Genomic DNA, 19,192 nt, shown 5'->3' with positions numbered 1-19,192 from the left:
TCCCCTTTGACAGAATTTCGCCACTCCTTCCTTACTTGTCCCGCTTCAAAAAACACCTGTAGAGTCAAAGCAGCATAATACCATCAGAGCATAGAAATCTATAACCATAAATAATATAGGATCAGATGTATATCAACCATACAAGTGCATATATCAATACAAGATTCATAGATACACAAGAATATGGAGGAAAACTCAAATAGCTTTATTGATAGAAGTAGTAGAAGAGAGAATTACAACCCATTGGTCTGACCCATTGCCATCCTCCCAACATGAGAGCCCTCTTCACCTCATGAAAAGCTTAGATCACCCAACAATACAATGTTGCACAGAGAAACCAATAGCACTTCCTTACAAAATACAAAATTCCATCCTCTGGACCTCTAGGATGAGGGATCCATATATAGATTTTTGCAGGTGGGTGAGTCAAATTCTGGGATTTTGATCAGTGTCATCTCTCTGATAGTTCTTGGTTCCACTTGGAGATTTCATGATCTCTTACTCATCCCTGGGCGAATTCAGAGAGGCAAGTGTCAAATGAGGAGCTTCTAGAAGATTCTCTGGGTTTCCACCTAGCAAACTGCCTCTTCCATTTTGTATGCTTTCACTCATCGCACCCTACAGAAAGGATTTGAAGTATGCATCGCACTTTTTGCATGCGGCAGGTGAGATGCATCGCATCCTTAGCACTGAGCAGTCTGTATGGTCCTGTTTTGACCAGTTCTAAGAAGTTTTTCATGGAGAACTTCTGGCAGATGATGTAATTAGCTGACCTTGCTCCTTTAGGAAATGAAACAACACTTTTAGGGACTTAGAAGCCCTTGGTTTTATGGACATATGTGATTGGGGTTGCAGTGCCCAAATATGTCTATAACAGTTGCCCCCTAAAGCATGAGGTTGTAAATCTTTTTGATGTCGGGTTAAATGCCTTATCATGAGGATCCGAGGTTTTTTGAACTGGAAGGTGACCTTTAATAAGATACAATATAATACATTATCTTCACAATATTTTCATGATCTAGCTGAGGTGGGCATTCCCATGCTAAGCTTTATAAATTCAATTTCATGTACATAGGACAGACAATCGTTTGTGTGGCAGACTGATGATTCTGGTAGAGTCATCATCCCTTGGCTTGGATGATTATCTGTGCAGCAATGATGTACATTTGATCTCTTTATTTTCCTGAATATATCGCAGCCCGAATGGATGAAACTAGATCTAGGGTCTTCAAAAATCGTTCAATCTTCGCCCGAAGTACAAGTTGATCCATGCGAAAAGGTGTTCTGATGTCGAACATGGAAAGACATTGCCTGATTACTAGCCAATGATGTAAGCTGTTAATAGGTACGATAGGAATCAGCGATAATGATAATGACCCTCAAGGTACTGCAGTACAATTCACATGGTGTGAATACATGAGTCAATGTCGAAGACCAAGCAAAATCTTTCGGTTGAAGGCCATTAATGTAAACCTGTTGCCGAAAGTGAGAAACTTGCCATTGAGGCATGCAAGCTTCAAAGTACTAAAAGGGTTGTTCCTAGGTCAACTTCTTGGATGATGAAATGATGTCGACAAGAAGTGACCCATTGTAGGAGGGCCTTAATGAGTCCCATATCTACAACACGAAACGGAGCAAATGATTTTGTGGAGGTGAAAACGACCTGATGATACAAGTTTCAGGGTGGTGGTCATGAAAGCATGAAGTGTGAAGGTATTGCAGCGGATGAGACATAAGCTAGGTTGGTGAATTCTCTGAGCAACTTCTCTTGAAAATATCGGCGACACTGAAATGGATTGGTAGTGTAAACCCAAAATATGGATGGTATGGTGGACCAATGGTCATATGACTGGTGAACGAAATAACCCAACCTGACTCAATCATGGTGATGGATTGAAAGTGTCATGTTCAAGAGTGACTTGCTACCAATAAAGTTTCTTCAAGTTTTCTTCCCAATTTTTCCCCAGTCATTGCTGACCAGTACCTCTTTATTTTTCTCAAGCTTGAGGAGGATAACATATGTTTGTTCTATAATTTTTCCCTCGGGAAAACCCATCGCTATGTTTTAATGAGCGTAGCGACAGTGAAACTCGCTATCGTCTGCATGGATAAGTTTGTCGCTATTATTTTAATGAGTTTAATGACAAGGATAACTCGGTCCTTTTCGATTTTAGGGAGACTGAAAAGAGATGGAAAGGAAACTCCACTATTCCTTTTTCGTAATATAATCCCTTAAGTCTGAAAAAGTATAAAACAATGCAAAAGGGATGACTTTTCGATAGTTTTAATGAGCTGAACAAGACAAACGCTCAATATTTTGTGTAATAATCCCTCGGGTCCAAAAATATTAAAATCTAGAGGAGGTATGGCACTTCAAATCACTTTAACGAGCTAGAGAGGCCAATTGCTCAACAATCTTTTCATATTTTACGAGTCAGATGAAAAGAGCTTAAAGGAAACTCATTTTTTGAGGAACGAGTGATGTTTTCAGATAGCAATTGGTTCTAGATATGGTTTGGAACATTTCAATCATGGCAGTGCAAAGAAGGTGGCTAATAGGATCACTTGTTGTAGATGTTCCTCAAAAGGGGTAAACAATCAAATGGAGGTGTATGATCGGCTAAAAAGGAGTGGAGGTGATGGTAAGAACAAGACCAAGGTTCAAAAGCTAATGATTATGTGATCGCAATGGTTATTTACCAGAGGTGGGTTCATTTTTTAATGAGCTTAAACTCTAGTGGAACATATGCTCATCGCTAGGTTTATTTTTTAACGAGCTTGAACTTCGCGTAAAATTGCTCGTGCCAATCGTATAGTAAGGATGTCTCATCGATAGGTTAATTTTTTAGGGAGCTTGCCCCATTCGAAACTTTGCTACGGAGCCTTTCATTATGCAAGATAGGAACGACCAATCATATGAGTTCAAAGGTTTAAGAACCTACAAACTAAGAAAATAAATTGTCACTTTTCACTTGCATGCAAAAAGGTTTACATGCCCCCAGGTATAATGAAGTAGAGTTTCTAGGTTACCATTCAATTTGTAGACAAAACTCTTCCTTGGCTCTGTTGAGAATAGGCCTACCTTCTGACGGAGGAATCCTTTTCCAGTTTGATCCATTTTCCTAAACAGACAGGATAGTCAGACTAGTCATATTCCTACGCGGGAACCTACCTTATATCTGGGGTTTTCCTGCCGAAGCAGACGAGGGCGCATGCCTCCTGGGTTTCAGTCACAATCACCGAATCACTCCCGCTGATCAACTGGATGGACTAGAGATTGATGAGACATTCCTTATGCAAAAATACCAGTTAGGGATGGCACTTGACTATTAGCTATGTGTGAACCGGTGAATGAAAGCTGGTCTATGAGCTGGACCACTCTGCCTCATCCAGAAAACATATCGCTCGAAAGAGTGAGGAAACAATAGCTCCCATGCTATAAATGTAGTCATGCCCAAGGATTAGATTGTAATCTAAAGGTCCTTGGACTACCATCACATTCAGATAAACAATTTTCCTTCTTAAAGTTATAGGAAAACTTGGAAGGACTCCTAACGGTTGACTGGTTCCTTTGTCGAAACCTGTCAGATTTTGCATCTCAAGCAAAAGTGATGGGGAACCAAGTGCTTTCTAAGCAGTTGAGGAAAGCATACTCATAGAAGCCCCTTCATCTATGATATTACCGACCATGACCATTCTGTAAGCTTGTGCTATGATTCAGAATGGTACATTGGATGGTAGATGGGGTCTGCCTAGTAGATTCCAATCGAAGGAAATAACTAGGTTTCTTGGAGGTTGGACCGAATAAACGGCTGGATACATCTCCGACGAACTTCCTTCCTGTGGTAAAGGAACGGGTACATTTCCCCCCATGTTCATCGAAGTCTGTGTTTACGAAAAGAATTTGAATGGTGTCATTTTCATTCTCTTTGGTGACTGTATCGTTTGAAGGCAAATGTTCTGAAGACAAGACTTGGTGGACTGTCATCTCGACCAGTTGACTTTGGTCCGGTGTGGACTCGGAGGGTTTATCTTCAATGATAGATGCTTTGACTAAGCACAAATGTGTGTCAGTCAGATTTTCAACTAGCGACGGGCTCGGCAAGAGTTTCTTGTATCTAGGAGGAAGTCACTGTGGTGACGCAGGACGATTATCCAAGACTCTTTTAGCTTCATCCAGGAAGGGACAATGGTGGAGGGCATGATCGCCTTCACACAGTTTGCAAGGAAATTTAGATTTTCCTTTATGTCCATTGACTTCATTTTCACTAGTTGATGTCGTACTCTTGACATGATCGTCAGAGGTCGAGGACACCGGATTGTGCAAGCAGGGAGACCAATCCCTTAAGATTCGTGGGATACAAGGACAGTCTCATTGATAGTGGTCTCCTTTGCAAATGACACATGGAGATTTAGGTTTCGAAGGTGCAATGTGTGGATTTTCACCAGACAATGCATGGTTGCCCCCTTTCGCCGTTGGCTTCTTCTTCTTCTTCTCCTTCCCTTTCGTCTTCTTCTCAGTTACTTGGTTTCTAGTTTCACTAGCTTCACCAAGCGAAGAGGAAGAAGGAGAGGGAGAAATAAACGAAGTAGAATGTTGGGGGGTAACTCTAGTATCATCTGGTTGCTAATTTGATTGCTCAGGAATCACGATGTTTTGAATGACAGAGGTCGAGAAAAGCCATACTGGGAGGCCAAGTCCTGGAAGGGACAATGTGGCCATATGAGGTACACCAACATCTCCCCAAGAGGAGAAGGGACTAGGATTTCCCCCAAGGGGAAATCCTTGATTGGTGGACTCCATTTTCTCAACCTAAGACCAACGAGGGAACAATGATGTTATTCCGATTAAAATAAATTTTATGACGCTTTGACACAACTTGCATTTTCAATTTTTAAGAGTCGAGAAAACCCTAAAGATGACTCTAGTCGCCTTTGATTTTTAATGAGCCTGAAGTGACAAGTGCTCAATGGACCTTTTCTTTTAAGGAGTCTGAAAAGGAATGAAAGTGACTACTCTGGAAATCTAGATAGAGGGATTACCAAACCAATTGCGAAACTGCGGAATACTTTTTACAGTATGACAGTCAATCTTCCAAAATGTTGTGTTCAGTGCATTGCGATCGATAGGGCAGCAAACATGGCTTCCTAAAGATAAAGGATATAGCCTATTGTGGTCTCCCAATATATACTCGATGGTACATGGGAGCACAAGTCCGTACTAGCACTTTTCATCTCAAATAGGAGGAATCACCCAACCTACGATGAAAGCAACAGTTACGAGGCTTTACGATGCTGGAATACGTCTCTAGCCTAGACTTCTAAATGTTGTGTGTTAGGTTCCGAAGTGTTTTTATGTTCATTGAATTTATTTTACAGTTGATCTTTCTTAAGAATTTTACCTTTAAGGTTCACCACGTGATGTAGATATACAATTCCTATATATGCAATCTAAGATGATAAACAGTCATTTACTCTTCTTTTTACAATGAAAATCCTAGCTACTAAGGAAAGAGAAATAGAAATCTTTCAACATAGAGCAGAGAGCACACACTAGATGCACTGTCCTAAATCAATATCAACAAGCAGTCTAAATGCAAATGCTCATGCATGTATTTTTTTCTGCTTTCTTAATGTGTGGATGAAAAAAAGAATGCTAAGTACAAATTTGAACTATCTTTTCTTTCAAAGCGACAGTACTAATAATTTTCTTTTCAAAAGACGAAAGGAAGGCAAGGACAACACTTTGTGATTTTGAATTGAAAACTACTTTCAACACTTGAAATACTATTAATTCAAATCAAATACAAGAGTAACAATGTAATCAACTATCAAAAAGAGAAGGATTATTTTCTTTGACTGAAAATGACACTTGCGACACTTTCAAATCAAAAGACGACAGTTTGATTAAGCTACCAGTTGCAAAAGAGAATTGTAAATGGCAAAAAATACATAAAAACATTCACAATTCTTTATACAATGGAGGCTGCATAATGCAAAGGAAGGGAGTTTCAACAGTGGTATACTGATCACAGACAACAAAACTGCTTAATAAAGCTAAAGAAAATGAAGAAAAGACCAAAACCTGGAGGCAGAAACAGTCTTATCTAATCATCGCACCTATAACACAGGGAAACAGGGATGCATCTCAGCTACTACACATGGGAGGTGCGATGCATCCAGACTGTCAAAAGGAGACAGTGCGATGGTCCAGGGACGATACTTTCACTTGGTTTTTGCCCATAGTTTGCAACTTAGTTTAGGGATTTAGGCTGAGCTAATGATAGTCAGTAAATACAAAGTATAGGGGCTTATCTAATGAGGTTACTTGAGCTACCACGAGGGCTCTTAGGATGTTTGCAAGTCAGTTGTTTAGTTTATAAACAAAACCCGGAGATAGACTGAAGCAACATTGATCTACTTTGCACTTGTATAGCAAATGCAGTTCGAAGGCTAGCTAGCTTAACTTTAGGCTCCATCTGTAGTTTATAAAGAAAAGAAATATGAACAAGCAAACAAGCTATTCACACCCCAGCAGAGTCGCCATTTTGTTATCAGGAAAACTAGTGTCCATTCAGAGCTACTAGTCCCACTAAGACGGGTAGCTATCTTAGAAACAAACAAACTAAAGTTACTTGTGTTTTCCTTTATGAGAGATAGATTAGAAAGAAGTAGAGAGCACCAACCTCAGTCTTTTGCTTGGCTCCTTGCTTGTTTCCTTACTTGTCTCGCTTCAAAGAACACCTGTAGAGTCACAGAAGCATAATACCATCAAAGCATAGAGATCTATAACCATAAACAATATAGGATCAGATGTATATCAACCATACAAATGCATATATCAATACAAGATTCAGAGATACACAAGAATATGGAGGAAAACTGAGATAAATTTATTGATAGAAGTAGTAGAAGAGAGGATTACAACCCATTGGTCTGACCCAATGCCATCCTCCCAGCATGAAAGCCCTCTTCACCTCAAGAAAAGCTTAGATCACCCAACAATATAATGCTGCACAAACAAACCAACAACACTTCCTTACAAAATACAAAATTCCAGCCTCTGGATCTCTAGGATGAGGGATCCATATATAGATATTTGTAGGTGGGTGAGTCAGCTTCTGGGATTGTTGTGGGGAAAAATGCCTATGCAGGACGATCCTATCCACCTAAGGTGTGACAGTGCCTTAGCAACAAACAGAAACAACTATTCTAGTATTCTTCCTTTATGAATTAAGAATGAAGAGAGATGGATGGACTAACCGGTGTCTTCCGTTTGTCCCTCGATCTGATTTCTCTTCTCTTTGAGAGCTCCCAGCTACTTGCCTTCTCGCTCGCCCAGCTTCAACAGGTTCCTGCAAGATCACAAGAAGGGAACACTACACAAATACATAGATTCGTATCCATAACTAGTTCAGGATTAGAAATAAACTAAACATACTAATGCAATCATACATCAAAGACACATCAACATGTAGTAGAAACCAAGATAGCTTTATTGATGAAATAACAAGGTTCAGGAGGAGATACAACCAAGAGAGTTCCAATCCAGCATCTACCTCCCAACGAATGAAGTCCTTTCTTCACCTCCCTTCAAAGCATAAAGGACCCAATGATTCCAATCTCAAACCAACAGCAATTCTTTGCAATATCCAAATTCCAGCCTCCAGATCTCATGGAGGAGAGATCCATATATAGATGTTTGGAGAGAGGATGAGTCAGCTTGAGATCTGACTAGTGTCCTCTCCCTCTGTCAGTTCTTGCTTCCACTTGGAGACTAAGAGCCTCTTACTCATCACCTAGTCGAACTCAGCAAGGCAAGTGTCATGGAGGAAGATTCTGGAAGCTTCCACAGTCTTTACACCTCACACAAAGGACCCTGCCATTTGTCATTTCCCGCTCAACGCACCCTCGTAGTGCATTTTGGTGCGTTGCAACGCACCTAGCTAGTGTAATGGGGTGCTTTGCAATGCAGGTGGCCAGTGGAGCCACTGAAATGATCCTGATTTGACTTTTTTTGAGCAGTTTCTGGTGGAGAACTTCTGTGAATTGTTGTGGTTTGCTGGCCTTGTTCCTCTAGGGGTAGGAACAACATGTTTAGGGACTTTGGATCCCTTGGATTATGGACATTTCATGCTTAGAGCTCTAAGGCACAAAAATGTCTATAACAGTTGCCCCCTTAAGTATGAGGTTGTTTATCGGGTGAAATGCTTTATTAGGAGGATCCGAAGTTCTTTCAATGCTGGGAGGAGACCTGTAATACAATACAATACAATACATTATTTTCATACTTTTCTCATGATCTAGCTGAGGCGGGCATTCCCATGCTCAGCTTTATAAATTCATTTTCATGTACATATAACAGACAATCGTCTGATGATAGACTGATGATTTTGATAGAGCCATCATCCTTTAGGTAGGATGATTATCTGTGCTACAAAGCTGTACATTTCCATGTCTTTATTTTCCTGAATATATATCGCAGCCCAGATGGATGAAACTAGATCCGGGGTCTTCAATCTTGTCCGATCTTCACTCTAAGTACAAGTCGATCCATGTGAGAATTGCTTTGAAGTCGAAAATGGAAAGACATCACTTGATTACCAGTCAATGATGTAAACTGTTAACAAGCGCGAGAGGAGTCACCGATAATGATGATGACCCTCAAGGTACTGCAGTACAATTCACGTGGTGTGAATAGATGACTTGGCGTCAAACACCATGCAAAATCTTTCGGTCGAAGGTCATTGATGTATACCTGTCGCCGGAAGTGAGAAACTTGCCATTGAGGCATGCAAGCTTCAAAGTACTGAAGGGGGTGTTCCTAGATCAACTTCTTGGATAATGAGCTGATGTCGACAACAAGTGATCCGTCAAAGGAGGCCTTGATAAATCCCACATCAATGACACGGAACGGAGCTAATGATTTTTATGGAGGTGAAAACGATCTGATGACATATGATTCAGGGTGGCGGTCATGAAAAAGTATAATGTATGGTAGTGGATGGGACACAGGTGACTTCTCTGAACGACTTCTCTTGAACATATGGCGACACTTATGCGATGGATTGGTAGCATTTACCCCAAATATGGATGGTATGGCGAGACCATGGTGATGTGACCGATGAATGGAACAACCCAACCCGATTGTGGTACGAAGGAAAAGTGTCATGTTCAAGAGCAACTTGCTACCATCAAAGTTTCTTTGAGTTTCTCCCAATTTTTCCCCAGTCATTGCTGACCAGTACCTCTTTATTTTTGTCAAGCTTGAGGAGGATAACATATGCTTGTTCTATAATTTTCCCCTCGGGAAAACCCATCGCTATGTTTTAACGAGCCTAACGATAGTGAAACTCGTTCTTGTCTAAAGACAAGTTTGTCGCTATTTCATGAATTTAACGAGTCTAACGACAAGGATAACTCGGTCCTTTTCATTTTTAGAGAGTCTGAAAAGGTACATAAAGTTAACTCCAAAAATCCTTTTTCGTCATCTAATCCCTTAAGTCCGAAAAAGTATAAAACAATACAGAAGGGATGAATTTTCGATATCTTTAACGAGCCGAATAAAACAAGCGCTCGATCTTTTTGTGCAATAATCCCTCAGGTCCAAAAAGATTAAAATCTAGAGGAGGGATAGCTCTTCCGGTCACTTTAACGAGCTGGAAGGCCAAAACTCGGTAATCTTTTCATATTTTACGAGTTAGATGAAAAGAGCTTAAAGAAGACTCGTCTTTTGAGGAACGAGTGATAAAATGGGTAGCAGCTAATTCCAGGGAAGGATTGGAATTTCCAAATCATAGCAGTGTCACAAGGATGGCTAGTGAAATCACTCTTCGCAACTGTTCCTCAAAATGGGTAAACAATCATATGGAGGTGAATGATCGGCCAATGGAAAAGTGGAGGTGATGGGCAAACACGACCAAGGCTTTAATGGCTGATAATGCTACATTCACGGTGGTTATTTACCGGAATAGTTCATTTTTTAACGAGCTTAAATGCGGGTGGAAACATTTGCTCGATATTATGTTTATTTTTTAACGAGCATGAACTATGTGCTAAAACGGCTCGGATCTTGAATTTATTTTTTAACGAGCATGAACTGTGTGCTAAAACTGCTCGATGATGGTCTTGTTTTTGATTTTTACCATAAATAGCTTTGTTCTTTCAACAAGTAGTACTGTATCTTCGACTGCTTCATCAAACGAGTTAGAAATAAACAATATTTGCTTGAAAATGAGATTGAAAACACTAATATTTTACTTTGAACTACGTGAAAAGCAATTAAAAAGTGTTTTTACCTCTCATTTTACCATTTCATTTGCACTTGGTTTGTTGGAGCTTTGGAGGTGCCTCTTCCCCTTCGATTTTCATCAGCTGATTTCGGGAGATTCTGTGGACAATTCTCGGCGCCGTCTGGACCAGGTAGGAGCTAAACCCGAGCTCTTTCATTTCATGGTTTCCTTTTTGCATTCTGTGCCTCTTTTCCTGTTTTTCTGAGCCCCTGGGGTTTGATGGGCTCGTTTTTCCATCAACGCACCCTGTGCCTATCGAAACCTGCGCTGAATCTATGCCAGTATGAAGGCAGTTTGGCATTCAACGCAGGTGGAGCACTCCTGCAGGTGCGTTGGGCGAAAAAGAGGAACTTGTTGCACAGTTTTTTAATGAAAATTTTGCCTGTTTTTCATCAAAATCAGGATCTTACTCCTTCTCTTGTTTGTTTTGCAGGGAACTTTGAGCAAAATGACCCTTACATGGCGAGAACGAGAGCATGAAGAAGAGGACATGATTGCCCTACATGATCCAGTTATAGTGAATGCGCTGAGGAACTGTGGCTTGCTGAAGTTCTTTCGCATCTCCAACATGAGACAGCAGATCAACCTACTGCAATATTTTCTCGATGCTTGGGATCCCGACCACCAAGTTTTTCAGATTAGGGGCAAGTCTATCCCCTTGACAGCAGTGGACATCTATTTCTTGACTGGTTTGTCGAGGCGAGGTGCCCCCATCTCTTTGTCAGGTACGGTCCAGGGGAGCAATTCTGTGAGAGATTATGTCCGCCAATATTGTAGCGAAGGATCTCAGTCGAGTAAAGACGGCAAGATCATCATCCGCGATGTCACCGACAGGCCCCTCAGGGCTATCTTGTTTACTTTTGGTAGGATGGCCGGTAGCGCGTCTCTTCATGTAGCCAACAGGTCCTATATGCAGCATGCCTTGGAATGCCTCCAACCGAAATTGTTCAACTGGTGTGATGCAGTACTTCTGGTGATGAAAGAACAGTTGACCAAGGTAAAGACCGGAAGATTGAAGAACTTTGGGTTTGGTTCTATTTTGACCGCCTTTGCCTTGGAGAAGATACCACTGATGCAGCCTCAGTACATTGCACTTGACTTGCCTACTCCTACTGAACCACGTATGCAGAGATGGGTTGACCACATGTCTAGGCATGCCGGCCAGTCTCAGATTTCACTTTCTGTTACCTTCTTCAGGTGGTTCGATCGTCAGGAGATGGCTTATGCCGAGTATCCATATGTTGGCATGGATTTCCGGGGTGACCCAGATTTAGTACTGTCGGCTGGCGAGCAGTGGGGTGCTATTGGTAAAATCTCTGACCATATCACTGTTTATTGTTTTTGCTTATAATGTTCCTGTGCTTTATTCTATCAAGACTTTAATCAAACTCATGTGTACATGCAGATGTTGGTCCTGTCGGCCCAGTAGCCCGCCCGAGAGTGCCAGCTGTCGCCCCAGCAGGAGAGGCTGCCGGGAGAGTTATTCTTCGCGATCTCGATGTGGCTGAGACTCTTTCAGCTGTGCAGGAGCAGGTTGAGAGCCTCACTCTCGGTATTCCAGATGTGAGGATTGACGAGTTGCCGTTGCAGCTACAGCGGCATACTACTGGTGTGCCCAGACGATGGACTCGTCTCTTACGCATGATTGCATAGGCCGTGACTTTCTATCACGAGCATCATTAGACTAGGGTGCCCCCTAGCATTTTGAGTTTTGGGTCATATGACTGACTTTGTCTTGGTTACAGAACATTATATGTAAACCATAAACAGCTATATATATTTTTGATTTTCGGAGTTTTATTTTGGTTTATGTGATCCATATGTGAAACATTGATGATGTTTTTCTTTTTATAAATTTTGCAAATGTCTATCTAACACATAGTTTGCTAATGAGTCGGTTAATGTGTTTAAGTTTCTGGAAATGTGTTGATATTGAATAAGATCAAATTGTCTTTCCAAAATCTTAACCCTTAGGAACATGCGATAAATAGCTAGATTTCGGACAGAGTAGATACCAGTGAGTTGCAGTATTACGAGTTGTGAGTCTAGCCTGACGATTAGTCGACGTATACCATGGGTGATGGCATCAGAGAGTAGTTCTATCAACGCGCTATACTCAACGATGTTATTTTTTGATTGACCAATACATACACCTCTGAAACTTACTAACTCGCCACTTGGATCAAAAATGGCCCAGGCTGCAGAGGATAGGTTCCGCGAACTACGACTCGCTCCGTCAGCATATCCAACACATGGTTCCAATGGATTTGACATCTGTAATAAATGTAAAAAGTGGATTACTTAACCAAAATAAACACTTTAGCGAAAGCAAAAATATAACAAAAGCATACAGGTTACTATTAGGCATAGTAACGCTTGAGGTACAACCCGTTACGAGGTTGCGCCAGTGGAATTCCGTCATAATCCATTAACTCGTAGGCTCCTTTTGCTAATACCCTTTTAACAATATAGGGGCCCATCCATAAAGACTTAAATTTACCAGCTCCCAATTTATCGGATTCTTGGTGGTAAAGCAAGACCAAATCACCTTCTGAGAAGACACGGGGTTTGACATTCTTGTCAAACTGCACCTTGACTCGTTTCTTATGGGCTTCGTTAGCCAATGCGGCGTCACGATGGGTTTCATCCAATTGGATTAACTCCAAGAAACGAGCCTCTTCTTCTGAAGTTCCGGGGAGGAGATCAATTGCGAGTTTAAGAGACGAGATTTCACACTGGATTGGTAGGATTGCTTCCAGGCCATACACCAGTTGGAAAGGTGTGAATCCAGTTGCATTCCTTATCGATGTTCGGTAGGCCCACAAAGCTGAGTACAGGATTAGGTGCCATCTTCTTTTGTGAACCCCAATCATCCTTTGCAGCATGCGCTTTAGGACTTTTTTGATTGCTTCAACTTGTTCGTTAGCTTGCGGATAATATGGGGTAGAGCTGTCGTGAGACAACCCTAGTTTGGCAGCTAATTCGACCATCATGTGATTGCAAAAATGTGATCCATGATCTGTGACTATAGCCTGTGGTACGCCGAATCTGGCGACTACATGATTGAAAAAGAATAGGGTAGCTGTTTCACCAGTATTATCTAATGTAGGCATCGCCTCGGCCCATTTGCTAAAATAGTCAACCGCGACTATGATATACCCATGCCCCCCGGTCGAGGTGGGGTTACATGTCATGAAATCGATGCCCCATTTGGCGAAAGGCCCCACAGCTACTGTTGGCTGTAGCGGAGCGGGAGGTCTTTTGGTTTTGCTATCAAAAATCTGACAAGCATGGCAACTTTTGACTGCGGTTATGCAATCTTTGAACATGTTTGGCCAGAAGTATCCTGCTCATAAGATTTTTTGTGCTGTAGCATATCCAGATTGATGCCCCCCATAGGCACCTGAATGACACTCATTCAGGGCTTTTTCGGCTTCCTCATGGGTGAGGCACCTTCTCAGAACCGTATCGACACCACAATGGTAAAGTGTATTACCGACGATCATGTAGTCTTTTGCTTGGTATCGAATACGTTTTTGTTCGAAGTGGGAGGTGTTTGGCCGAAATCTTTGGGTTTCGAGATAAACCATTATATCTCCATACCACTCATCGCTTGTGGACATGAGAAACAAACTTTCGTCCATGATTGATTCTTGGGATGTTTCATCGTTGGACGACGATGGGAGATCGCATAATAATTCTGCGAAAACCAAAGCTTTCTTTGATTTGGATTTTACAAATTCCAGATCAAACTCTTGAAGGATCGTTATCCATTTTGAATATTTGCCCCCCAGCAACTGTCGCGACAATATATAAGTCATGGGGTTGCAATCTGATAGAATGGTAGTTTTCCGAAAGAGGACATAATGTCGAAATCTTTGTATCGCTTGAACAGCAGCAAGTGCTAGCTTTTCAATGTAAGAATATTTGCTTTCTGTATCATTTAAGTTTTTACTTAAATAATATATAGGATGTTCTATTCCATCGACTTCTTGAACTAAAACTATCGCAATGGTCGTATCTGCCGCAGCCAGATACAGGTTAAAGTTTCTTTGATAGTCAGGGACATACATTAATGATGCTTTTACTAGGGAATCTTTCAAAGCATCAAAGGAAGCTTGCGCAACGTGATCCCAGACAAAAGGTACTTCCTTTTTCAAAAGACGGGTATAACCTTTAGCAAGTTCTGCGTAATTTGGAATGAACCTCCTTAGCAAGTTTGCTTTCCCTTGGATTTTCTGAATCTGAAGCAAATTTGAAGGTGGAGGCAAATTTATGATTGCCTGAACCTTACAGGGGTCGAGACGAATCCCATCCTTGGAGACTACAAAGCTAAGTAAACAACCAGAACTGACGCAAAATACACATTTGTGTGGATTGAGTCGTATCTTGTAGTGTCGGCAACGTAGAAATATCGCTCTTAAATTTTGTGGATGATCGGTCCGCTTTCGCGAGTGAGCCGGAAGGTCGTCGAGGTATGGTTGAACGATGTTCTTGATGTCATGGAAGGCATAATTCATTGCCCTCTGAAACGTCGCCCCAGTGTTCTTTAAACCAAAGGGTAATTTTCGATATGCGAATGTGCCCCACGGACAAATAAATGCAGTCTTTGACTGGTCTTGTGGGCAGATATTTATTTGATTATACCCAGAGAATCCATCCATAAAAGAAAATATTTCACATCCGGCGCATTCATCAATTATCTGGTCGATAAAGGGTGTAGGGTAGTTGTCTTTTGGACAAGCTTGATTTACATCCCTATAATCGACGCACACTCTAATTATTCCTTGTTTTTTCATAACAGGGACAATATTCGATACCCAATCGGTTAGAGGAACTAGGTAGATGAAACCAGCATGGAGAAGTTTTTCAACATCTGCCTTAATGGCAGCGGCTTTCTTGGGGTGCACCTGCCGAAGCCGTTGTCTTACTGGTTTGACATCAGGATACATATTAATTTCATGTTCAACGATACTCGAGTCAATGCCTGGCATTTCATCATATCACCAAGCAAAGACATCTCTAAATTCGCGAAAAAGAGCGTTATATATTTCCAGTTCTGAAGGAGAACAACATTTGCCGACATAAATATTCTCTACAACATCTGTTTTGGTCGAGATATTTATGGCTATAGTCTCTTCAATATTGGATAGGTTTCGCTCGGAATCCACCGTATTTACAGTATTTGATAGGAATTCAAAGACTGAAGGATGATAGAGGTCATCTTGAGTATCTTCTTCACAATCCGGAAGAAGGGAACGATGGTGGCTATCATTCCATGGTGCCCCCTCAATCAACATTGATTGTATGATTCCTTCGTCGGTTCCATGCACTCGCGACCAAGGATCCAATGGGGTACCATATTCTCTAGACCTATCTACCCAAACGCACGATGAGCGTTGATTTGGGTTTGCCTCCCAAGCTAGGAACATTGATTGCTACAATATTTCCGTTGGGCTTGGGGGCAAAACCATTGCATGATCCATGTCAATATCGTCTTCTGAAATCTTTTGTGCTGAAGATATCATGTTGCAGGCTCCTACCAATGCTACTTCTCCTATATAGATTGGAGGTGGAAGTGCGAAAGTTCCCATTAATGTGGGGTCTTTCAGTAGGCCTACTCCGATATTTTGAAGCGAATGGGTGCTCCCATGGATCATTGGAATGCTTCCCGTAACTTGAGAACCGTTAGGGAGGAAGTTCTGCTGGTCGACGATTGTAATCCCTCCTTGGAAAGGGAATGCAATCTTTCTGAAATAGGTCGACACGACAGCTGCCATGGCATAGATCCATGGTCTTCCTAGTAGGATGTTGTAGTCAAGGTTCCCATCGATGACTTCAACATCTATTTCTACTGTTTTCCCTCCTAGTTCAACTTTCAAGTTATTCAGGATACCATATGGGGTATATGATCGTCCATCAAATGCTTTTAATGTTGTCGAAGATCGCGACAAGGTTGGAGATCCTAAAGTTTTCCAACAACTCATCGACATAATACATGTGGATGCCCCCACATCAATAATCGTTCGATGAACGGTTTTGTTGAGGGCTTTCACTTGAATAAGGAAAGCTAATTGAGCTGGTAACTGAGGACTGTATCCTTTATGATCGAAGGATACAAGATTGGAATCCTTTGGGTCAAATCCACCGATAGCTGATAACAAAGCCTGCCTTTGGGATGGGCAATTCTGTAGTACTTCAAGAGTCGACATAGCGGATGGCGATTGGGCCAAATCTTCCACTATGTTATAATGCTGTGTTGTCCTAGCGCGAGGATTAAACGTCGACTTGTGTACTACTCCCTTTGGCGGTTTTATTGTTAACTCAGGTATTATTGGTGGTGTTACAACTTCTGTCGAAGTTGTTGTCGAACTACTTGGTTGATCTTTATCCTTGTTGTTTGACTGCTGTGGATTCCCGTAATCTTTGTTCCTTGTCAAAATCAAAGCATCATTCTGCTGTTTTGAAACATCCAACATTAGCACTTGAGACGGGGAAGCATCTCCACTATCAACCAGATTTGTTCCTGGATTTGGAAACGGATCAGTTAACACTGCTGAGGTTTTCGAACTCTTAAAGAATTTCTTGAGCTCAGCTTTGTATGGACATTCTTTCGTCCAATGATCCTCGTCACATATCTGACACCCGAAAGGGGGTTTCCTATTTCCAGGAGGGTTTGAAGAAGGTTTTTCAGGTGATGATTCATCCTGTTTCTTCTTCTTCCCTTTGTTTTGTTTCTTCTTGCTTCCTGGTTGTTTGGTTTCTTTGCCTTTATCTGTCGATACGGCATTTACTTCCGAAGCAAGAATTTCGTCTTTTGCATTTTGATCTAAAATCTTACGGGCTTTCTTGGATGTAGCCTTTGTCGATTTCATGTTTGTCGTGCCAATCACGCCATCGCTGGCGTGAGAGTCATTGTTTGATTTAGGAGGAGGAGGAATTGAGAATTCCGGTCTAGGGGCATCAGGTATTTTTTCGTAGAACGTGCTAGACTGAGTATAGACTAAGTCCAGATATTGCGCACGAGCAATAACTTGCTCTTCTGTTACGACTCCCCCCTTGGCCACATCTTCCGTGATGGCTGGAAGTAATGACTTGATAAACCATTCAGCTAATAGCTGATCGGGGACGTATGTTTTTACCATCCTACGACGACGTCGCCACTCATGTATATGATTAAATATGTGAGTGGCCGTTGTCTATTTGAAGTTGGTAAGGATTTCCGTTCCCGTTTCATACCTTATTGGTAATTGAAAATGGGTTAAAAAGGTAGTGGCTAAGGTGCTGAAATTGTCGAACGAAGCTCTAGGTAATTCAATATACCATTTAGCCACTGGACCCGTTAACGTCCTCTGAAAGAGGCGAAGCCTTATCGAATCATCATTTAAGGTGTTTGACGAACACCATAGATGAAATGTCATCACGTGATTCAATGGATCTTCACCCGGATTTCCATTAAATTTAGGAATATCTGATGGAAGTTTGTGTGGAATCGCTGGCCACCAAGGGGCGTAAGCAATTGGATCGTTCGTTAACCGGTGTAAATCAGGTAACTCTAGAGTTGCCACAAATGGTAACTGCTGGCTCAGGTTAGGTGAAGCATACCGAGGATACGATGGGATCGCCTGAGCAGTTGGTCTTTGCATACCAGCATAATGCATTTGATGTTGGTATGACTGGTAAGGTTGGTGGACAAGACCATTGTAAAATGGTTGATTTTGACCGTTTTGAATGTACGGTTGTCCACTGTTTGCAAAGATCTGCTGCTCAGAACCTTGGTATACTTGTTGGAATTGTGGTTGTTGGTATTGCACCAGCCATGGTTGAGAAGCCATGTGTTGTTGCGCTATACTAACCGTTGGACCAAGGTGTGGGGTAATTGTACCCGTTTGGACCTGTGTCGCCCCACTAGTTGGCGATTGTGGTTGAGTTGTGGGGTCAAGGGGCTGTTGCATTATCACCTGAGAAATCTGAGGTTGACATACAACAGGCAGCGTTTGAACTTGCGACACCGTCACAATAGCTGGTGTAGTCGGGATGTTCGACATAGGTACACATTGTTGCATTGAATACACAACCCTTGGTTTTTGAGGTAGCATAGGTACCCAACCACTTGAAGTAATTCCAGTGTAACCTGAACTTTGTTGTAAACTCCCGTATGGATAACCTTCCGGAGGGGCTAATGAAAGGGCATACTGCCACCCATACGGTGGTGATCTGGAACTTAAGGGGATTGTTTGCCCTTGGGGACTGGATTGCCCAAATTGACCTCCAAATGGATCAATTTGTGGAGTTTCAACATAAGCGTTGCCGGGTATTATTCTGGAGGAACAAACAGGAACAGACCATACTGTTGTAATAGCCCTTGAGTGGGCTCCCTCTAGCGGTTGAGAGCTAGTCGGGACAGATGGTATGCTGGCGAACATTGTCGGAATGATGGCATGGAGTTCTGTTGTCGCTGTGTCAGGTGCCACAGTCCTAGATGTTGACGGTTGTTCGGACATTTTTAGTCTATCCAAGAGATTCCCTAGAGATTCTACAGGAACTTCCGCTGGTGGTAGACTAACTTCTGAAGAAGGATATAGAGTGACCCCAACTCCAAAGTGAGTTGGAGTACTTATTGGAGGGTTTTCTACAATTTCTTCAATCGCAATCAGACCAGGTGGAAGAGGAAGACCGTCAGGTCCGTAAAATATTTCTGGTGCCGAAGAAGGGGTGGTATCGACAGCGACAGATGTTTGAAGAGTGAGACTCTCCGGACCGGTTACTGATGGAACTGGTTCGGTAACACAAGTGTTTACTCTCAAACTAGGATCAGTATCACTGTCCCTCTGTGGCTGTTGAACTTCTTCTGTAGAGGCAGGGATTCCAGAAATGCTTGGAGTAACCGGAACCTTCGA

Source organism: Pinus tabuliformis, chromosome 1_1 (genome assembly GCF_031772625.1).
Source record: "Pinus tabuliformis cultivar Carrire ecotype Pingquan chromosome 1_1, CPIR1, whole genome shotgun sequence".
Lineage (NCBI taxonomy): Eukaryota > Viridiplantae > Streptophyta > Pinopsida > Pinales > Pinaceae > Pinus > Pinus tabuliformis.
The sequence above is the reverse complement of the archived record's forward strand: the minus strand, read 5'-3'. Positions refer to the sequence as shown.